The sequence below is a fragment of the Heterodontus francisci genome, unplaced genomic scaffold (genome assembly GCF_036365525.1).
Source record: "Heterodontus francisci isolate sHetFra1 unplaced genomic scaffold, sHetFra1.hap1 HAP1_SCAFFOLD_550, whole genome shotgun sequence".
Lineage (NCBI taxonomy): Eukaryota > Metazoa > Chordata > Chondrichthyes > Heterodontiformes > Heterodontidae > Heterodontus > Heterodontus francisci.
Window position 1 is genome coordinate 526,355 of NW_027140873.1, and position 22,735 is coordinate 549,089.

Genomic DNA, 22,735 nt, shown 5'->3' on the forward strand with positions numbered 1-22,735 from the left:
TTAAGGCAGAGTGGGAGCAGAAAATATTCACAAGGATGTTGCCTGGTTTGGAGGGCTTGAGTTATGAAGAGAGATTGGAAAGGCTGGGTCTATTTTCCCTGGAGTGAAGGAGTCTGAGAGGGGACATGATAGAGATATATAAAATTATGAGAGGCATACATAGGTTAGATAACCAGAGTCTCTTTCCCATGGTAGGGGTGACTAAAACTGGAGGGCATAGATTTAAGAGGGAGGAGGTTTAAAGGGGATCAAAGGGGTTAAATTTTTCACACAAAGAATAGTGGGTATTTGGAATGAGCTGCCAGAGGAGGTGGTGGAGGCAGGAACAGTAGCAACATTTAAGAGGCATCTGAACAGGTATTTGAATGAGTAAGACATGGAGGGATATGGAATTAATGCAGGCAGGTGGAATTAGTATAGATTGGCATTATGGTCGGCATGGACACGGTGGGCCGAAGGGCCTGTTTCTATGCTGTACGACTCTATGATTCTATCAGCTCATGTATTATAAAAATTCTGTTGACATTTCCCTGGTATTGTTTACAGTAATCGATGAACGACTGACTGGGTGTGTTTGATGTATGACATTCTGAACTTCACTGAACCTGCAATTAACCACGACATTTATTCATTCCATTTCTCTGCTGCATACCTGAATTAATGTGAAATTCTTGCTCAGGTTTAAAGCAGGACAAGGTTAGATAAGGTTAATGTCAATGCTGCAGTGTTGAGCGCTCCTGCTCAGTGTAATTGTCGGGGATGGTGGTGGGTGGAACATGGTGGGGGGTGGGGAACAAAGAAATAGAGACGGGGGGGGGCGGAACAGAGTGGGGAAATCAAATAGAGCTGGGGGGGGGAATCGACGAGAGCGGGGGCGGGGGGGGAAATCGGCGAGAGCGAGGGGGCGGAAATCGGAGAGAGCGATTTGGTGGGGGGGGGGAATGGAAAAGAGCGCGAGGAGGGTAAACGGAGAGAGAGGGAGAGAAAGCCGACAGACAGACAGACAAGTCCTCTGGGAATGATGGATCAGGTCCCAGACCAGGACAAAGTTGTCATGGATGGACCGGCCTAGGACCATGTAGGACTGGTCGGGGTGGTGATATGAGTCAGCATGAAGCCCAGGCAAAGATCTTATAATCCGTGCTGAGGAGAGAGACCGGACGCCAGTTCTTAAACAAGTGGAGATCACCCCACTTTGGGAGCACGGCCAGGACCACTTTGCGCCAGGCGAGGGGCATCTCCCCGATTGCCCTGCTTTCCCCCCCCAAGGACTGGCACGTTGTCGCCCTCCAGGACATCCCAGAATGCCCTGAAGAACTCGACCGTCAGCCCCGGGGATTTGCCTCTTGAGAGCATCCCCTGTAAGTCAACAGGATCTGTGATCATGAGGAGCACGTAATCGATGTAAGCCGAGAGGACGACCCGCATGCCTGACCCATGCAGAGCCAAACCCACCAACCTCTTGCAAAGCAGGCACAGGAATGGCTCCACGCAGATGGTGTATAATTGCTGGGCATCCTGACGTACTCATCTGCCAAAGTGAAGGGATGCCATCAAGGACCTGTTGACTCAGCGGCGGTGCAGAAAAGTCAGACCAGGCCAAAAATTGCGCACCACTGGGAAGACGTGATTAAGCTAGAGAGGGTGCAGAAAAGATTCACAAGGAAGTTGCCTGGTATGGAGGGCTTGAGATATAAAGAGAGATTAGATAGGCTGGGTCTGTTTTCCCTGGAGCGAAGGAAGCAGACAGGTGACATGATAGAGGTATATAAAATTGAGAGGCATAGATAGGGTAGATAGCCAGAGTCTGTTTCCCATGGTAGGGGTGACTAAAACTAGAGGGCATAGATTTAAAGTGAGAGGGAGGAGGTTTAAAGGGGATCAAAGGGGTAAATGTTTCACACAAAGAATAGTGGGTATCTGGAATGAGCTGCCTGAGGAGGTGGTGGAGGCAGGAACAGTAGCAACATTTAAGAGGCATCTGGACAGGTACTTGAATCAGCAAGGTATAGAGAGATATGGAATTAATGCAGGCAGGTGGGATTAGTATAGATAGGCATTATGGTCGGCATGGGCGCGGTGGGCCGAAGGGCCTGTTTCAGTGTTGTATAAATAAAAAATAAAATAAATAAATACAGCATAGAAACAGGCCCTTCGGCCCACCGAGTCTGTGCCGACCAACAACCACCCATTTATACTAATCTGACATTCGTCCCATATTCCCTACCACATCCCCACCATTCTCCTACCACGTATCTACACTGGGGGCAATTTACAATGGCCAATTTCGTTATCAACCTGCAAGTCTTTGGCTGTGGGAGGAAACCGGAGCACCCGGCGAAATCCCACAGGGAGAACTTGCAAACTCCACACAGGCAGTACCCAGAACCGAACTCGGGTCGCTGGAGCTGTGAGGCTGCAGTGCTAACCACTGGGCCACTGTGCCGGACATGTCTCTATGATTCTATCAGTTCATGTATTATAAAAATTCTGTTTACATTTCCCTGGTATTGTTTACAGTAACCAATGAACAACTGACTCGGTTTGTTTGGATGATGTTTGTGATTCTGAACTTCACTGAACCTGCAATTAACCACGACATTCATTCCATTTCTCTGCTGCATACCTGAACCGACCTGAAATTCTTGCTGAGGTTTAAAGAAGGACAAGGTTAGATAATGTTATTGAACTGATTCGCCCTCAGAGATACCATCACATGTGACATTCATCCCAGTTACCTGCTGCCATTTGATTCTTATCTTAAATATTTTGTCAGGTTTGAAAAAGGGCAGGGTTTGTTCAACTTATGTTACCTGGGAGTTGATAAAATAAGCTCATCTACAAAGCACCACTAATGTCAACAGTCAGTCCTACTCCTGATACAGGTTACAGTCCATGTATCGGGAGTTTGCATTAAACCCTCTCAACCTCCTGTATCTGGGGAGGTCCCTCGAAGCCCTGTCTCACACTCCTGTATCTGGGGATATCAGGTGGGGTCAGAGTCAGGGAGAAAGACCTAGAGTAAAATCAGGGTTAATGTGCACACTGTGCATTCATCAGAGTGTCGTTAATCTGGTGAGTTCAGGTGCAGATTGATATGTGGAAATATGATGTGGCTAAACAGAGACCTGGCTTAATGAAGGGCAGGACTGGCAGAATGCTTCCATTCCAACAAGAGGCGAGGCTCTGCTAGACCTGGTTCATGGGAGTGAGGTGGGCCAAGTGGATCAAATATCAGTCGGAGAACATTTAGGGGACTGTGATCATTGCACCTATTTGGCTAAAGCTAAAGAACAAAAAGTGTGCAGTTACATTACTCAGTGTAGTCTATAGGCCAATAACTAATGGAAAGGGTGCAGAGGAAGAAATCTGCAATGAAATTACAGGAAGGTGCAGGAATTATGGAATCATTGTAATGGGGCATGTAAATATCTGAATATTGAATGGGATATTAATAGTGTAAAGGGCAGAGAGGACTAATAGTTCCTAGAGTGTGTTCAGGAACATTTTCTACAGCAGTATGTTTCCACTGCAACTAGAAGGGAGGCACTGCTGGACCTGGTTCATGGGAGTGAGGTGGACCCAGTAGATCAAATATCAGTTGGAGAACATTTAGGGAACAGTGATCAGGTATCATAAGGTTTAGGTTGGCTATGGAAAAGGAGAAAGAACAATCTGGAGTAAGAATACTTAATTGGGGGAAAGCCAACTTCAATGGGGTGAGAATGAATCTGGGCCGAATAAACTGGAATCAAAGGTTGGTAGAAAAAACAGCAGCTGCACAATAGGCTACCTTCAAAGTATAGATAGTTTGGGCACAATCAAGGTAGATTCCCTTAAAGGGGAAAGGGAGAGCAACTAAATGCAGAGCTCCCTGGATGTCAAAAGAGATGAGATTACGATGAAGAAGAAAAAATGTCAGCTGGAGAATACAATGGAGAACCAGGCTGAATACAGAAGGTTCGGAGAGGAAGTGAAAAAGCAAGTAAGAGAAGCAAAGAGGGAGTATGAAAAGAGACTGACAGCTAACGTAAAAGGGAATCCCAAAGCTTTCTTCAGGCATTTAAATAGTAAAAAAGTGGTGAAGAGAGGAGTAGGGCCATTTAGGGACCAAAAAGAGGATTTATATATGGAGGCAGGGGGAATAGCTGAGGTGCTAAATATATACTTTGCATTTGTATTTACTAAGGAAGAAGGTGCTACCCAGACCACTGTGAAAGAGGAGATAATAACTAGAATGATTTTAAATTGATAAGGATGCGGTATTAGATAGGCTGTCTATACTTCAAGTTGATAAAGCACCAGGACCAGATGCATCCAAGAATACGGAGGGAAGTGACAGTGGAAATTGTAGAGGCACTGGCCATAATTTTCCAGTCTTCCTTAGACTCAGGGGTGGTGCCAGAGGACTGGAGAATTGCAAATTGTGCAAAAAAAGAGTGTAAAAAATCCCAGCAACTGCAGGTCAGTCAGTTCTTGGTGAGTTTCTGCAGTGCATCTTGTAGATGGTACACACTGCTGCCATTGTATATCAGTGGTGAAGGAGTGAATGTTGAAGATGGTGGATGGGGCTCCCTGCCTGTGGTGTCATTATACGGGAGCTCGGGTCGGGGACACGGCCATCATACGATTGGGCTGATCTTGTAACCTGTGCTCCCAATCCAGTGAGACTGGAGCAGGGCCTGGTCATGTGACCCTGCAATACCACCAGTGGGCAGGGCCTGTGCTGGCTGCTGTGTGATTGGCTCCCTTTGTGATGTCACCTGGAGACAGGTTTTAGCCCCTGGTTACAATTCATCAGTTGTAGTTCCCGTGGGCAGGTGCTGGAGTTGGCAGCTGGTACATCAGACATGGACAGGAGGAGGGATCGTTGGACATGATACAGGTCCCTAAATTCCCCTTCCATGTGTCTGCTACATGTTTAATTCCCAGATGTAAATGAGAGGAGAAAGGGGTGGATCCACATGATGCTGTCCTAGGATTTCCAGGGTGTTTGGGCCTTTTCCCAGTTCATGATTTGCACTGTGACAGTCGGGATACATTGTAGTTTGTGGAGTGGGGAATTGGGGTGGTTGGTAGGGGGAGCATTGGGGAGATTGAGAGTCGAGGTGATAAAGACTGGATTTGGGTTCAGACAGCAGAGAGGGTGAGCAGGTAATGTTTCAGAGGTGATAGACAGCAGGCTGGGAATGGATTGGGGGTGGGGGGGGGGGGGAGGAAGCTGAACTCAGCACTGACCTGAAATCAGGGACATTCTGCACATTCACTGAGATCATCACAAGCGCACAAAACATCCCAATCACAGGAGCTGACCCTGGGAAGGTGATGTGCTAATGCCAGGTACATTAGCTGCCTCTAGAGATAAGTCCCCGTATTCAGAGAAAGATTACACAAGTAACTAAACTCAGACTGACAAAACTGTGGATTTAAGAACACATCTGTTTCCAATAATATTTCCAATATAAAAGCTTATGTTAACATGTAAGGTGTTGAAGCAAGGTTTAGTAATTTACCTTCAAAACACTGGATAAATTGTTTTGTTGGTCGATTTTAAATTAATAATGTGAATGCTTAGAGCGCCACTCTCTGGACAAAGATTGCTGTAGCAAAATGCCAGCACAGGCACAACTGATGACCTTATAGTGAAGGTGCCCCCAGGCAGCAGCGATCATAATATGATTCAATTTTACATTCATTTTGAGGCAGAATGGGTCTAAGACTAATATTTTAAACTTAAATAATGGCAAATTATGAGGGCATGAACGCAGAGCTAAACTGAACTGGCAAATCAGGTTAAAGGACAGATCAATAGAAACATAGAAAATAGGAGCAGGAGTAGGCCATTCGGCCCTTCGAGCCTGCTCCGCCATTGATTATGATCATGGCTGATCATCCAACTCAGTAACCTGTTCCTCCTGTCTACCCATACCCTTTGATCCCTTTAGACCCAAGACCGACATCTAACACCTTCTTGAAAACATACAATGTTTTGGCCTCAACTGCTTTCTGTGGTAGCGAATTCCACAGGCTCACCACTCGCTGGGAGAAGAAATTTCTTCTTATCTCAGTCCTGAAAGGTTTACCCCCTATCCTTCGAGGATAACCCCTGGTTCTGGACTCCCCCACCATCGGGAACATCCTACCTGCATCTACCCTATCAAGTCCTGTTAGAATTTTCTAGGTAATAGAGATGCTGTGGCAGACATATAAGGGGATATTTCAGAATACACAGAATAGATACATTCCAACGAGAAAGAAAAATTCCAAGGGGAGGACTCACCATCCGTGGTTAATCAAAAAGTTAAAGATAGAATCAAACTTAAGGAAAAAGCATATAATTACTCAAAAATGGGTGGCAGGTCAGAAGATTGGAAAAAATATTTAAAAAAAGCAAAGAATGACTCAAAAGATTGATAAGGGAAAAATTAGATTACGAGAGAAAGTTAGCTAGAAATATAAAAGCAGATAGTAAGAGTTTGCACAGATATTTAAAAAAGAAAAGGGTTAACAAGGTGAGCATTGGTCCAATAGAAAGTGGGTCTGGGGAATTACTAAGGGAAAATAAGGAGATGGCAGATGAACTGAACAGGTATTTTGCATCGGTCTTCACCATCGAGGATACCAGCAACATCCCAGAAAAAGCTGTAAATCAAGACATAGAAGGGAGGGAGTAACTCAAGAAAATTAACACCTTAATACCTTAGAAAGCCTAGAGGAGTATAGAAAGTGCAGGGGTGAAGTAAAAAAGGAAATTAGAACAGCAAAGAGAGGACATGAAAAGATATTGGCAGGTAAAATTGGCAACACAGGTAGACAGGGTGGTGAAGAAGGCGTATGGCATGCTTGCCTTCATCGGCCGAGGCATTGAGTACAGGAGTTGGGACGTCATGTTCCAGTTCTACAAAACGTTGGTTGGGCCGCATTTGGAGTGCTGTGTGCAGTTCTGGTCGCTGCACTACAGGAAAGATGTGACTAAGCTAGAGAGGGTGCAGAAAAGATTCACAAGGAAGTTGCCTGGTTTGGAGGGCTTGAGTTATAAAGAGAGATTGGATAGGCTGGGTCGGTTTTCCCTGGAGCGAAGGAGGCTGAGGGGGGACATGATGGAGGTATATAAAATTATGAGAGGTACAGATAGGGTAGATAGCCAGAGTCTTTTTCCCATGGTAGGGGTGATTAAAACTAGAGGGCATAGATTTAAGGTGAGAGGGAGGAGATTTAAAGGGGATCAAAGGGATACATTTTTCACACAAAGAATAGTGGGTATCTGGAATGAGCTGCCTGAGGAGATGGTGGAGGCAGGAACAGTAGCAACATTTAAGAGACATCTGGACAGGTACTTGAATGAGCAAGGCATAGAGGGATATGGAATTAATGCAGGCAGGTGGGATTAGTATAGATCGGCATGATGGTCGGCATGGACGCGGTGGGCCGAAGGGCCTGTTTCTATGCTGTACGACTCGATGACTCTAAAATTACAATCGCCAGGGAAGTGGTACTGAACAAATTGTTGGAGCTGCAGGCTGACAAGTTCCCGGGTCCTGAAGGACGTCATCCTAGGCTCCGAAAACAAGTGAACAGTGAGATATTTGATGTGTTGGTTTTAATTTTCCAAAATTCCCTAGATTCGGGGAAGGTTCCATTAGATTGGAAAATAGCGAATGTAACTCCTTTATTTAAAAAGGGAGGGAGACAGAAAGCATGAAAATAGAGGCCAGTTAGCTGAACAACTGTCTTGGGGAAAATGTTAGAAGTTATTATTAAAGACATTATAGCAGGACACAGAAAAATTCAAGATAATCAGGCAGAGTCAGCATGGTTTTGTGAAAGGGAAAACACATTTAACCAATGTACTGGAGTTCTTTGAAGAAGTAACGTGCTGGAATAAAGGGGAACCTGCAGATGTACTGTACTTAGATTTCCAGAAGGCATTTTGATAAGGGGCCACATCAAAGGTTATTGCAGAAAATAAAAGTTTGTGGGATGGGGGCGGGGTGGGTAACATATTGGCATGTATAGAAGATTGGCTAGCTAACAGGAAACAAAACAGCATAAAATGGTAATTTTCTGATTGGCAAGATGTAATGAGTGATGTGCCGCAGGGATCAGTGCTGGGGGCTTCAACTTTTTACAACTGTTAAAAATGACTTGGATGAAAAGATTGAAGGTATGTTGCTAGATTTTCTGATGACACAAAGATAGATAGGAAAGTAAGTTGTGAAGAGGGCATAAGTAGGATACAAAGGGATATATACAGGTTAAGTGAGTGGGCAAAGATCTGGCAAATGGAGTATAATGTGAGAAAATGTGAAATTGTCCATTTTGTTGAAAGAATAAAAAAGAAGCATATTATCTAAATGGTGAGAGATTGCAGAGCTCTGAAATGCAGAGGGATCTGGGTGTCCTACTGCATGAATCACAAAAGGTTCAGTATGTAGTTTCAGCAAGTAATGAGGAAAGCTCATAGAATTTAATCATTTATTGCAAGGGGAATTGAATACAAAAGTAGGGAAGTTATGCTTCAGCTGAACAGGGCATTGCTGAGACCACATCTGGAGTACTGTGAACAGTAGTGGTCTCCTTATTTAAGGAAGGACGTAAATGTGTTGGAAGCAGTTCAGAGAAGGTTTACTAGACTAGTACCTGGAATGGGCAGGTTGTCTTATGAGGAAAAGTTGGGCAGCCTAGGCTTGTATCCCCTGGAATTTAGAACAGTAAGAGGCAACTTGATTGAAACATATAAGATCCTGAGGGGTCTCGACAGGGTGGATGTGAAAAGGATGTTTCCCCTTGTGGGAAAATCTAGAACTAAGGGTCACTGTTTAAAAATAAGGGGTCGCCCATTTAAGACAGAGATGAGGAGAAATTTTTTCTCTCAGAGGGTCGTGAGTCTCTCTTCCTCAAAAGGTGGTGGAAGCACAGTCTTTGAATATTTTTAAGGCAGAAGTAGATAGATTCTTGATAAGCAATAGGTTGAAAGGTTATCGGGCTTAGGCGGGAATGTGGAGTTGAGATCAGCCATGAACTGATTGAATAACGGAGCAGGCTCTATGAACGAAGTGACCTAATCCTGCTCCTAATTCGTATGTTCGCATTGTCAGGCAAACCCCCCACCTGCCAAGACTGAGGCACATGTTATTTTGCCACATGAACATTAAAACTTAAAAATCACAAGCCCCTGACTGGAAAGACATTTTTGCAAAGTACCAGACGGTGTTGAAACAATGGGGATCCAGTAGTTGCTTCCCCAATACAAAGAAGTGGTCAGAGCAGTTTTAGTTACATGACTAACTGGCGGCTGCAGAGGTTTGATCTGAGAGTTCTAAATTGGAGAAAACAGGATTTCAACTGAGAAAAAGTTGTGAGCAGGAACCCTCACAACATTTAAGAAGTATTTAGATGAGCACTTGAAACGCCACAGCATACATGGCTACGGGACAAGTGCTGGAAAATGGGATTAGAATAGATAGGTGCTTGATGCCCGGCACAGATACGATGGGCCGAAGGGCCTGTTTCTGTGCTGTATAACTCTGTGACTCATGGAGTGAAGATCTTTCCTGGAACTGAAGCAAGAATTACCTCCTCTCCTGTCTGCCTGCCTCCAGCTCTTCCCCACAGAACTGAATCTTGTGAAGACATGTAAACTCAGACAGAGAAAAATCTCCTACGTGAACTAGGTTTACGAAGGATACTGGGCCCCAATGAAACGCAAGACCATATCTTCAATCAAGGACTACGGCGAGCTCGAGAAACAGTAACAAGATATTGCATCAAACTGTTCTACTTATCTGTTCCTCTGCTCTTTTCTGTCCCAATTTGTATGTGTGTATTGCATGTGCATGCAAGCATAGGCACGTCGTATATCTGTAGGTGTTAACTGTATTAGAGTTTAAGTTAGGTAGGTTTAATAAATTTCATCTTTCTTCTTTAAACCACAGAAAGCCTTGTAATTGGAAAGTTGTGAACAAGGATTCACAAAGGGGAATCTCAAAATACAGTGTGTTTAAAAATAAAACCCTGTTACAATAAGACCAGATGAAGATAGTAACAGACCCTGAGACACTTTTTGCACCTCGTCATAACAGGATGTAACATTCACTCCCTCCATCACTGGCGCACAGTGGCAGCAGTGTGTACCATCGACAAGATGCACTGCAGAAACTCATCAAGTCTCCTTCGACAACACCTTCCAAACCTGTGACCTCTACCACCCAGAAGGACAAGAGCAGCAGATGTATGGGAACACCACCACCTGCAAGTTCCCTCCAAGCCACACACAATCCTGACAAGGAACTATATCACTGTTCATTCACTGTTGCTGGGTCAAAATCCTGGAACTCCCTTCTTACCAGCACTGTGGGTGTACCTACACCATATGGACTTCAGCGATTCAAGAAAGCAGCTCATCTCCACCTTCTCAAATGCAATTAGGGATGTGCAATAAATGCTGGCCCAGCCAGCGATGTCCACATCCCATGAATGAATAATTTTTAAAAATCAGTCCTCACAGGTTAACCCTTGTAGCTTCAGTATTATTCTGGTGAATAGGTGCTGCACCCCATCCTAAACTAATACATCATTCTTGAGGTGTAGGGTCCAGAACTGAATACATCACTCTCAATGGGGTCTTCCTTTGCCTGTTTTAGTATACACGGATGCAATTCATCCAGTTTCCAGAATTTATCATCTCTAGGTTTTACTGCTATCCCCTCCTTTCTGTTTTAAATGTTTTGATATCTACCTGGAATGATGTCAAATCCAACTTGTTAGTCCAGCTGGTAAAACTGAGGCAAAGTAATTCTCCAATCTTTCTGCCATCTCTCCTCATTACCTGTGAGTTTTTCCTGTGCAGCCGACATTGACTTTGTCCCTATTCGGATTTACCTTTCTGTTATTTATGTGTCTGTAGGAGATTTTACTATTTCTTTTTAAATTTCTTCAGAATTTAATTTCACAGTTTCTCTTTGTTTTACTTTTTGAACATGTTCCCTCACCTCCTGATTCTGGTTTTCGTCATCCTCTCCCTTATTCTCAACATACTTATTGCCTGCCTTTGACTTTCATTTCAGTTTCACACTTATCCCTTTTTTCATTTATGGTGTTTCATAATTGGTTAATTGATTCTTGTTTTGTGGAATTTATTTCTCCTGAAGTCTAGTGATCACTTTTTTACATATTTTCCACTGCTGATCTATCTTTGTTCATCAATATTTTGTTCCAGTTTTCTTCACAACTTCCATTTTCATCCCCCCAAAGTCAGCTTTTTACAATCAATTTTTTTTTGCCTTTTCTTAGTTACATCTTTCTCAAACATTCCCTTAAACTATATTCTGTTCTGACTGATATTCCAACGAATTTCTCCGAAATCTCCAACTTTTATCTGCTCTGGTGCATTTTATATTGCTTGATCCATCAGTGATTCCTCTCTTGTTTGGGCTTCTTATGTACTGGGGAGGAAAGATGTCTGGAACACAGGGTAACTGCTCCATTCCCTTTTATCCCCTTTTCCTTCCTCTTCCTGACAGATTATTTGCTATGAAATTTTCCATGATTATGATGCTATGAATTTTACTTGTTTCATAGCTTTGTATATTTTCCTTTCGATCTCTTCCACTATTAGGTGGTCTGTAGAATAACCTTTGTTACATTATTTAACCTGACTGGATCCACATTCCTCTGAGGTATCTATGTCCTATATGGAAATGTCTTTATAAGATCAGCAGCAATTGCTTGCCAATTACTCAAATGTTTAAGATAAATTTGGAAACTGACCAAATAGCTTCAGTTACAAAGACAGGTTGTCAGAAATAAGGAAAAACAAGGTCCAGAAGATTTACAGAGTGGAGCACATTGCAGGTATATGAACACCAGATATAGGAGCAGGAGTAGGCCACTCGGCCATTGGAACTTGCTCCACCAGTTCATATGTTTTTGGCTGATCTGTTACCTTCATTCCACCTTCACACACCATCTCCATATCCCTTAATCCCTCATTGTCTAAAAATCAATCAATCTCTGCTTTCAATATACTCAATGTCTGAGCATCCACAGCCCTCTGGGGTAGAGAATTCCAGATCCAAAACCCTTTGGGGGAAGAAATTCCTCCTCATCTTAGTCCTAAGTGGCTGACCCTTATTCAGAGACTGTGTCTCCTAGTTCTAGACTCTACAGCTAGTGTATATACTTCAGCAGGTGGATATGTCACTGCAAAATGAAACGTGATAAAATGAGTTTATGAAGAGGACTGGGTGAGATGGGAGGCAGAGCTGCTTCCGAGTACAGAAGCAAAGGCAATTTCCCCTCCAGTTTAACAGCAAAATCTTGCCGGACTCGAAGCCACTGATGGGGCCTGGTACATTCACAGATCATTTAAAAAACTGGGAGTGTAGATGCTGCATCAGCTGATACAGTATATTCAGTATGGAATAATATATCTTCGAATGTATTCAGAATACAGGCTGGGATTGTGTGTATATTGTGTTGGGACAGTTGGGAGATGGTGGTATGGTGGTATTGTCATTGGATTAGTAACCCAGAGACCCGGGGTATTGCTCTGGGGACATGGTTTCGAATCCCACCACAACAGATCATGGAATTTGAATTTAATTAATAAAAAAAATCTGGAATTAAAAGCTAGTCTAATGATGACCACCATTGTCGATTGTTGTTGAGAGAGACTAAGAGACAGAGGCAGAAATAGTGAGAGGAAATGAGGTGAGAAAGACAAAGTGAAAGAGAGAAGTAATAGAGGCAGAGAGATGAGAGGCCTTTCTCTATTATTAGGGATAAGCCTCTTCTGAAGCCGCCAGAGGAATTAGTTTCCCGCTAGCTATCCGAACTAAGCCTTTAATCATCAAGAACACTTCAAAATATCACCCATTAATCTTCTATCGTCAAGGAGATGCAAGGCTAGTCTGTAAAACCTATCCTTATTATTTAAACCTTTCAACCCGATGTTCATTCTGGTGAATTTGTGTTTCACCCCCTCCAAAACTAAAACATCATTCTTCAGGTGTGGGGTCTCGAACTGTATGTGCTGCTCTCAATGGAGTATTCCACTGACCCATGTGGATGTAATTCATCCAGTTCCAAGAGTTTATTTTCTCTAATATTTCCTGGTATCCCATCCTTTCTATTCTATATATTTTAATATCTACTTGGAATGCTGTCTAGTCCACATTGTTAGTCCAGCTGGTAAAAATTGAGATAAACTAATTCTCTAATATTTCTGCCATACCTCTGTCATTATCTGTGAATTGTTCTTGTACATCCTTCAGTGACTCTGTCCCTATTCTGAATGACCTTTTGTTATCTATATGTGTCTGTATGATACTTTACTTCTGCTTTTCATGTTCCTTGACTATTTGTATTTGCTGCTCTTCTTTGCCTTCATAATTTTTTGACTTCATTCCTAATCTCTTTGATTTAGTTTTTCATTGTTTGCTCATTTTTGCCAATGTATTTAGTACATGATTTTTACTTTAGTTTCAATTTTGTCCTTATCCCTTTATTTGTCCATAATGATTCATAAAAGGCCAGTCTGTTCTTTTATCATGGAACAGATTTCTCCTGAAGTCTATGATTCCCCCGCACTGTTCTCTCTGTTTGTTAATATTCTGTTCCAGTTAAATCTTCACTCGTTGCATTCTCAATCCCCAATAATCAGCTTTTTCTAATCTATTATTTTTGGCTTTTCTTACTTATATTGATCTGAATCATTGCCTTAAACCTTATTATGTTGGCTCAATTTTCACTTAAGTTTGCTTTTCATATTTGCTCTGATTTATTTTCAACGACTAGATCCATCACCACTGCCTTGGTGGATTTCCAATCTGCTGGGTAGGAATTGCTGAGAAGTTGTGGTACACGTTGGCACCAACAACATAGCAAGGGCAGGGATTGAGGTCCTACGTCAGATTTTCAGGAGCTAGGGAGGAAGTTGAAGAGTAGAACCTTGAGCTTAGTAATCTCTGGATTACTCCCAGTGCCACGTGTTAGCGAGAGTAGAAATAAGAAGATTCGGAGGATCAATGCGTGGTTTACACACAAACACACAAATTAGGAGCAGGAGTAGGCCGCTCGGCCCCTCGAGCCTGCTCCTCTGATTGTAACCTCAACCCCACATTCCTGCCTCCCCCCGATAACCTTTCACCCCTTGCTTATCAATAATCTATCTACCTCAGCCTTAACATTATTCAAAGACCTCAGCTTTCACCGTCTTTTGAAGAAGAGAGTTCCAAAGACTCACAACCCTCTGATTTCTGTCTTAAATGGGCAACTCCTTATTTTTAAATAGTGACCCCAAGTTATAAATTATCCCACAAGAGGAAACATCATGGCTTGAGATTCAGTATAGGAAGCAGGGCTTCAGATTCTTGGGGCATTGGGACCAGTTCCAGGGCAGAAGGCACCTGGACAGAAGAGACAGGTTGCACCTGAACAGTAATGGGATCACAATCGTTGCAGGGAGATTCAGTAGTGTGGTTGGGAGAGTTTAAACTAAATTGACGGGGTGGGCACCAGTACATGGAAGTAGAAAAAGGAATAAGGTGCACAATGTGAGAGAGCGTTGGACTGGACTACAGAAGTTCTGTATTAGATTGCAGCGGACTGAGAGGAATGCAAAGGATCATAGGATCAGAGAAGTAGGAGTAGGTCATTTGGCCTGTTGAGCCTGCTCTGTCATTCAAACTGATCATGGCTAATCATCTACCTCTACACCATTTCCCCCCAATATTCCCATATCCCTTGATATCATTAGTATTCAGAAATCTGTTTTGAACATCCTGAACGACTGAGTTTCCACAGCCCTCTGGGGGAGAGAATTCCAGATTCACCACCCTCTGAGTAAAGAAATTCCTCCTCATCTCAGTCTGAAATGACCTACCCCTTATTCTGAGACTGTGTCCCCTTCTTCTAGACACATCAGCCAGAGGAAACATCCGATCCACATCTACCCTGTCACACCCTGTAAGAATTTTCTAAGTTTCAATGAGATCACCTCTCATTCTCCGAAATTCCGGAGAACACAGGCCCAGTTTCTGCAATCTCTCTTCATAAAACAATCCCACCATCCCAGGGATTAGTCTGGTGAACCTCCATTGCACACCCTCGATGGCTAGTATATCCTTCCTTTAGATAAGGAGACCAAAACTGTACACAATACTCCAGACAGGATTACAATGCACGTGTGAAAATGCAAAAAGTATGGTGAAAAATTTTGGTAAACTCCAAGCACAAATAGCAGTATGGGAATATGATGTAATGGCAATGGCAGAAATGTGGCTTAAAAATGGTGAGGACTGGGCACTGAATATACAAGGACATAAAGTGTTCAGAAAAGACAGAAAAGGAACAAAAAGGAGGTGGGGTGACAGTCCTTATTCGGGAAGGCATTGTACTGTTGAAAAGAGAGGAAACCCTTGAAGGGGCAAGGACTAAATCCATTTGCTTAGAGCTGAGAAGCAAAATGTGTAAGATCACAGTATTGGGGGTATTCTATAGGCCTCCAAATAGTGATAGAGAGAAATAGAGGAACAAATCTGCAGGGAATTCACAGAGATGTGCAAGAACTATAGAGTGGTGATATTGGAGGACTTTAATTATCCAAATATCGATTGGGATAATTCTGGAGTCAAAGTTAAGAAGGGGGAGGAATTTCTGAAATGTGTTCAGGAGAATTTCCTTGACCAGTCTGTTCTCAGCCCAACTAGAAAGGAGGTATTGCTGGATCTGGTGCTGGGAAATGAGGTGGACCAAGTATCAGTGGGGGAACACTTGGGTAGAGTGATCATCACATCATAAGGTTTAGACTAGTAACGTGGAAAAACAAGGAACTAAATAAGCTAGAACGGCTAGATTGGAAGAGAATTAATTTTAATGTGATGAGAAGGGATCTAACCTAAGGAACCAAAAACTGACAGGAAGCACTGTATCGGAACAATGGGATATCTTGAAGGAAGAGATGCTTCAGGTACAGGCTAGATACATTCCAACAAGGGCGACAGGTAGGGGAACCAAAAATGGGGCTCCTTGGATGACAAGGGAGATAGAGATTATGATGAAACAAAAAAAGAGGGTGTGTGGTGCATGTTAGGTGAATTCTTCAAGTGAGAATCAGGCCATTTACAATGGGTTGAGAGGAGAGGTGCAGCGGAAAATAAGACTGGCAAAGAGAATGTGAGAATAGGATGGCAGTCAACATAAAAGGGAACCCAAAATATTTTACCAGCATGTAAACAGTAAGTGAGTAGTAAGATGTGAAGTGGGGCCTATTAGGGACAAAGTGGGTAATATATGCTGAGAGGAGCTGGGCAATATTTATATACTTAATGAGTACTTTGTAACTCTGTTCACGAAGGCAGTGCAGTCTGACAAAATATCAGTGGAAGCAGAGAAGGTAGAGGTAATGGATAGGGTAAATATTGAGCGGAGGGGAGGTGGGGGGGGAGTACTAAAAAGGCTGGCTATGCATCAGGTAAATAAGTCCCCTGATCCAGATGGCTTGCATCCCAGGTTACTAAAGGAAATGGGGATGGAGATAGCAGAAGGGTTTGCATAATCTTCCAATCTTCACTGGATATGGAGGAGGTGCTAGAGGACTGGAGAGTGACATCCTTATTCAAGAAGGTCAGTCCTAGCAACTACAGGCCAGTTAGTTTAACATCAGTGGTGGGTAAGGTTTTCGATACAATAATTAGGGAGGAAATCAACTGAAACTTGGAGAGGTTTGAGTTAATTAAGGATAACCAGCACGGATTTGTAAAAGGCAGATCAGATTCAATCTCAATGATTTTTTTGATGAAGTAACAGAGAAGGTTGATGAGGGAATGTGGTGGATGTTGTTTGTATGGATTTTAATAAAGTGTTTGATAATGTACACATAAAAGGCTGGTTTAAAAACACTGAAGCTCAGGGAATAGGAGGGTCAGTGTCCAATTGGATAAAAATATTGGCTTAAGGACAGAAAACAGTGACTTGCAGTAAATGGTTGTTTTTCAGACTGGAGAATGGTAGACAGTGGTGTTTCCCAGGAGTCAGTTCTGGAACGACTGCTTTTTTTTGCTAAATAGAAATGATTTGCATCTTTTAATGCAGAGTAGAATTTTGAAATTTGCTGATGACACCAAATTTGGAGATGTGGCAATCTTTAAGGATGACATGAACCACCTGCAACAGGACATAGACAGGCCAGCAGAATGGGCTGACAGGTGGCAGATGGAATTTAATACTAACAAGTGTGAAGTGATGCATCTTGGCAGAAGGAATAAGGAGAGACAATATAGACTTAATAGCACAGTTTTAAAGAGCGCAGGAAGAGGGACCAGGGAGTGGACATATTGAGAGATTGGTTAGCAAAGCATATGGGATCTTGAGCTTCATAAATAGAGGCATTGAGTACAAAAGCAGGGAAGTTATGCTAAACCTTTATAAAGCACTGGTTAGGCCCCAACTGGAGAATTGTGTCCATTTCTGGTCACCACACTTTAGGAAGGATGTGAAAGTCCTGGAGAGGATGCAGAGGAGATTTACCAGAATGGTCCCAGGGATGGGGGATTTTAGTTCCAGGTTAGGTTGGAAAAGCTGGGGTTGTTCTGCTTAGAGGAAAGGAGATTGAGGAGAGATTTAATAGAGGTGTACAAGATTATACGAGTTAAGCTCGGCTCAAATCAAAGGCCAAGCCTGATGGCAGATGGTGAAATGCTCCCAGTATCTGGTTACACTCTCACCTCAGCAAAATCCTGGACTAACGGGATTCTCAGTAAAGATCCTCACCTTTCCAGTTATTGTTGATGATTCCTGTTTTCTCCCGTCTCCAACACCGAGGCTCTTGGTTCCAGCAGAACTGCTCTGGGGATCCGGTGACATTTCTCCAATCCCAGTTAGTGTGGCAATGATTCAACTTCTCTCTCTCTCTCCACCTTCCTGAGATATTCCACACGCCAAGAAACTATCAATAGAAAAATGATTCATATTAATCCCAGAACCTGTAACTGGAATACAATGGGACTATTTTTATAATTATGATTGTATTTCATATCAATTTATTTGCAATTAATGAGTTGTCTTGAATTTTTAACTTGTTATTAAATTGGTCTTTTCTGTCCTTTGTCCTGTTTATCAGGACTGAACTCACTCCAGTGTCAGCTGTCACACCAGCTCCTCCCACACCGACATCCCAGTGATGGGGCGTAACCAGGGGCAGGAACCTGTCAGAAGCCAATCACACAGCACCCAGCAATGATGTCACAAAGCAGCCAGAGCCCCTCCCACTCAAGGTGTCACAGGATCACATGACCAGGCTCTGCTCCTGGTGTGCAATCTCACTGGACATGAACATCAATCAGTCCCGTCTCCAACCCCACTCCCATCATAGAATGGTTGCAGCACAGGAGGGGGCCATTCCGTTTGTCATGTCCATGCCAGCTCTCTGCAAGAACAACTCAGCTGGTTCCATTCCAATGCCCTGTCCCCATAAATCTGCATTTTTTTCCTCTTCAGGTTCTTATCCAATTCCCTTTTGAAAGTCCTGACTGTACCTGCCACCACCACTCTCAGGCAGTGAATTCCACTTCCTAACCACTCGAAGTGCGATAAAGGTTTTTCCTCAACTCGCAGTTGGTTCTTTTGCCAGGGTCCTCTTGTTCTCTTCCACCAACAGGACCAGTTTCTCTCTATCTACTCTGCCGAGACCTCTCATGATCTTGAACACCTCCATCAAATCTCCTCTCAACCTTCTCTCCCACAAGGAGAACAGCCCCAGCTTCTCCAATCTATCCACGTAACTGAATTCCCTCACCCCTTAAACCATTTTTGTAAATCTTTTCTGCAACCTCTTCCTAATGTGCGGTGCCCAGAATTGGACATAATACTCCAGTTGAGGCCGAACCAGTATTTTATAAAGGTTCATCGTAACATCCTTGCCTTTGTACTCCATGCCTCTATTTAGAAAGCCCTGGTTCCCATATGTTTTTGAACCTCTTTCTCAATCTGTGCTTGTCATCATCAATCATTTATGCACATATACCCCCAGGTCGCTCTGTTCCTGCACCCTCTTCAGAATTGTATCATTTATTTTATATTGCCTCTTCTCGTTCTTCCTAAAAACATATACCACTTCACAAAATCACAGAATCACCAAATTGTTCGAGTGCAGAGGAGGCCATTCGGCCCATCGTGTCTGCACCGGCTCTCTGAATGAGTAATTAACCTAATACCATTCCCCTGCCTTCTCCCCGTAACCCTGTACATTCTTTATTTTCAGTTAACAGTCTAATTCCCTTCTGAATGCCTCGATTGAACCTGCCTCCACCATTCTCTCAGGCAGTGCATTCCAGATCCTAACCATTCGCTGTGTGAAAATGTTTTTCCTCATGTCACTTTTGCTTCTTTTACCAATTACTTTAAATTTGTGCCCTCTCGTTCTCCAATCTTTCATGAGTGGGAACAGTTTTTTCCTACCCACTCTGTCCAGACCCCTCATGATTTTGAATACTTCTATCAAATCACCTCTCAGCCTTCACTTCTCCATGGAAAACAGTCCCAACGTCTCCAATCTGTCTGCATACCTGAAGTTCCTCATCCCTGGAACCATTCTCCTGAATCTTTTCTGTACTTTCTCCAAAGCCTTAACATCTTTCCTAAAGTGCAGTGCCCAGAATTGGACACAATACTCCAGCTGAGGACAAACGAGTGTCTTACACAAGTTTACCATAACCTCCTTGCTCTTGTACTCTATGCCCCTAATTAATAAAGCCCAGGATACTGTATGCTTTATTTCCCACTCTTTCAACCTGTCCTGCCACCTTCAATGACTTATGCACATATATACCGAGGTCCCTCTGCTCTTTATGATCAGCCATGATCATACTGAATGCCGGTGCAGGCTCGAAGGGCCGAATGGCCTACTCCTATTTTTCTATGTTTCTGTATTGTCTCTCCATGTTCTTCCTACCAAAATGAATCACTTCACATTTCTCCGCATTGAACTTCATCTGCTACTTGTCTGCCCATTCCACCAACTTGTCTTTGTCCTTTTCAAGTTCCCTTTTATTCCATTAGCTATAATTTTACTGACAAGTCTGCTGTGTGGCACTGTATCAAATGCCTTCAGTCTTCTCTGTATGAAATGTCATCTGCCACATGCCTGCCCATTCCACCAGCCTGTCTATGTCCTCTTGAAGTCTATCACAGTCCTCAAAGTTCACAATGCTTCCAATTTTTGTGTCATTTGCAAATTTTAAAATTATGCCTTTCACACCCAAGTCTCGGTCATTAATATATATAATGAATTATAGAGTGATATGGCACTGGAGATGTCCATTCAGCCCATCATGCCTATGCTGGCTCTTTGAAAGAACTTTCCAATCAGTTATACACACCTGTTATTTCCACGTTGGCTGCAATTTTTTCAACTTTAATTATTCGTCCAATTCCCTTTTGACAGTTATTATTGAATCTGCTTCCACCACCTCTTCAGACAGAACATTCCAGATCATAATAATTCACTGTGTAAATTACCATTTCCTCATGTTCCTTCTTGTTATTTTGCTAATTACCTTCAATGTGTGTCCTCTGGTTCCTGACATTCCTGCCATCAGAAACAATTTCTCCTTATTTACTCTTTCAAAACCATTCATGATTGTGAACAACTCTATCAAATATTCCCTTAACCTTCTCTGCTATAATGAAAACCACCCCAGTTTCTCTAATCTTTCCACATAACTAGGATTATATTGGATACACAGCACAGAAACAGGCCATTCGGCCCAGCCAGTCCATGCTAGCGGTTATGCTCCACTCGAGCCTCCTCCTGTCTTTCCTCATGTAAATCTATCATTACCCTCTATTCCCTTCTCCCTCCTATGATTCCCATTAAATGCATCTACACTATTTGCTTCACCCTCTCCCTGTGGTAGCGAGTTCCACATTCTCACCACTCTCTGGGTAAAGAAGTTTCTTCTATTGGATTTCTTGGTGACGATATTATATTGATGGCCTCGAGTGATGTTCTTCGCCACAAGAGGAAACATTCTCTCTGGATCCACTATATCACAACCTTCCATCATTTTAAAGACCTCTATTAGGCCACCCCTCAACCTCCCTTTTTGCAAACGAAAAGAGACCCAGTCTGTTCATCCTTTCCTGACATGTTTACCCACACATAAGAAAATGGCAGATTTGTTGAATAATTACTTTATGTCAGTCTTCACAGTGGAGGAAGATGATAATGTACCTGACATTCCAGGGAAACTGATGTTGAATCAGGGACTGGGAGTCACTTAAGTAAATGAGTGTACCGAAGGCTCGAGTTCCTGATCATCTGGATCTCTGGCAGCAGGTCGTCCATCTTCAATGTGTGTGATGGGTGTGACAGGAGAGGGGCATTCTGATCAGTCAGGAACTCCCAGACTAACTGAGAGAGAGGCTGCAATCAGAAACATACAATGAGGGATATCCAACTAGAGTGCACTGAGCCCCACATAGCACAGGAAGATCCCAGGCTCCATCCCCAGCTCATGCTGAAGGAGCTTCTCTCACCCAGTCTGGTACAGAACCCCATACACAGAGCACAGGAAGATCCCAGGATCCATTCCCAGCCTGTGCTATGTGACATGCTCAAAGCTGGTGTGGTACCAAAGCCCAAACACAGAGCACAGGAAGATCCCAGGCGCTATCCCCGCCTTGTGCTGAGTGATCTGACTCCAGGGGGATTGAACAGTTGCTGCAGCTCCTTCACTGGCAGGACTGGGGAACTGCAGCGTGACATGTTTACATCGGATTCTCCCACTGGCAACCCTGAGCTGGCGATTAATAGTCGGACGACGCGGGGATTCCCAGCCCTAAACGCCTTCCTTCTTCTGCAGCCCCGTAGCTGGATCATAAACCTGGCCAAGGCTGGGAGACTGAAATCCCCGCCAAAACACAGCCACCCGCTGCCGCTCTGCCCAGTGTGTGATCAGTCCGCGATAATCCCCGCCCTCGAGACATGAGGAGGCCAATCAGAGCGGACGGTTAGAGACCGACACGGCCCCAACCAATGGCAAGGGACTACAATGTGACCGACATCTTCTGCAACGAATAAAGTTATTGTATTGTCTGAGTGACAGCTGCTTTACCCAATCGACGTGCAGTCTTTCCGCCTCCGCCGTGCAACATGTCTCGACACACCAGAAGCGGCGTGTCAAATTCCGACCAATCCTAGCGCGGCTTTTCTCAGCTCAGCACCGCCTCTCAATGTGTGTGACCAACAGCTCAGTGAACCAATCGGTAAGCAGAATTGCTGCACACTAACCAATCAAAGAAGAGCGTTGCTGCTCAATTCCTGTAGTGTTCCTCCCCGTTCAGTGTCATTGCATCCACTTGGCTGAACGTCATTACGTCATGGCGCTCTGAAGGGCAATTCCGACCAGTTAGCTGCTGATGCTGGAGGCGGGGCAAAGGTGCTTAAAGCGAGGCTGCACAGAGAATTACTGTTGTACAACCATATTTCACTGTTGTCAATTGCAGCACGAGCTGAACTGCGGGAAATCAGTGAATGAGAGGAGAGGCACCCGGGGGAAAGGGAGGTGAAGGAAGACAGTGAGGTAGAGAGACGGAGAGGGTTGGAGATGGAATTCCAGAGTTTAGGGCCGAGGCAGCGGAAGGTGCCACCAATGATGAAGCGATTAAAATCAGGGATGTTCAAGAGGGCAGAATTAGAACAGCAGAAATACCTCAGAGGGTTGAGTGGGTGGAG

General features: G+C 43.6%; 1 long non-coding RNA gene across 1 annotated transcript in view; it reads right to left on the reverse strand.

The window, feature by feature from the left end:
- LOC137361303 (uncharacterized) overlaps window positions 1–21,970 on the reverse strand; it is a 46,913-nt gene extending 24,943 nt beyond the window's left edge. The window contains exons 1-2 of the long non-coding RNA XR_010972148.1: window positions 21,233–21,970; window positions 17,773–17,947 (exon numbers count right to left, since the gene is read on the reverse strand). This is a non-coding gene — a long non-coding RNA (uncharacterized lncRNA). The remainder of the gene's footprint in view (window positions 1–17,772; window positions 17,948–21,232) is intronic.
- Between the last annotated feature and the right edge of the window lie 765 nt (window positions 21,971–22,735).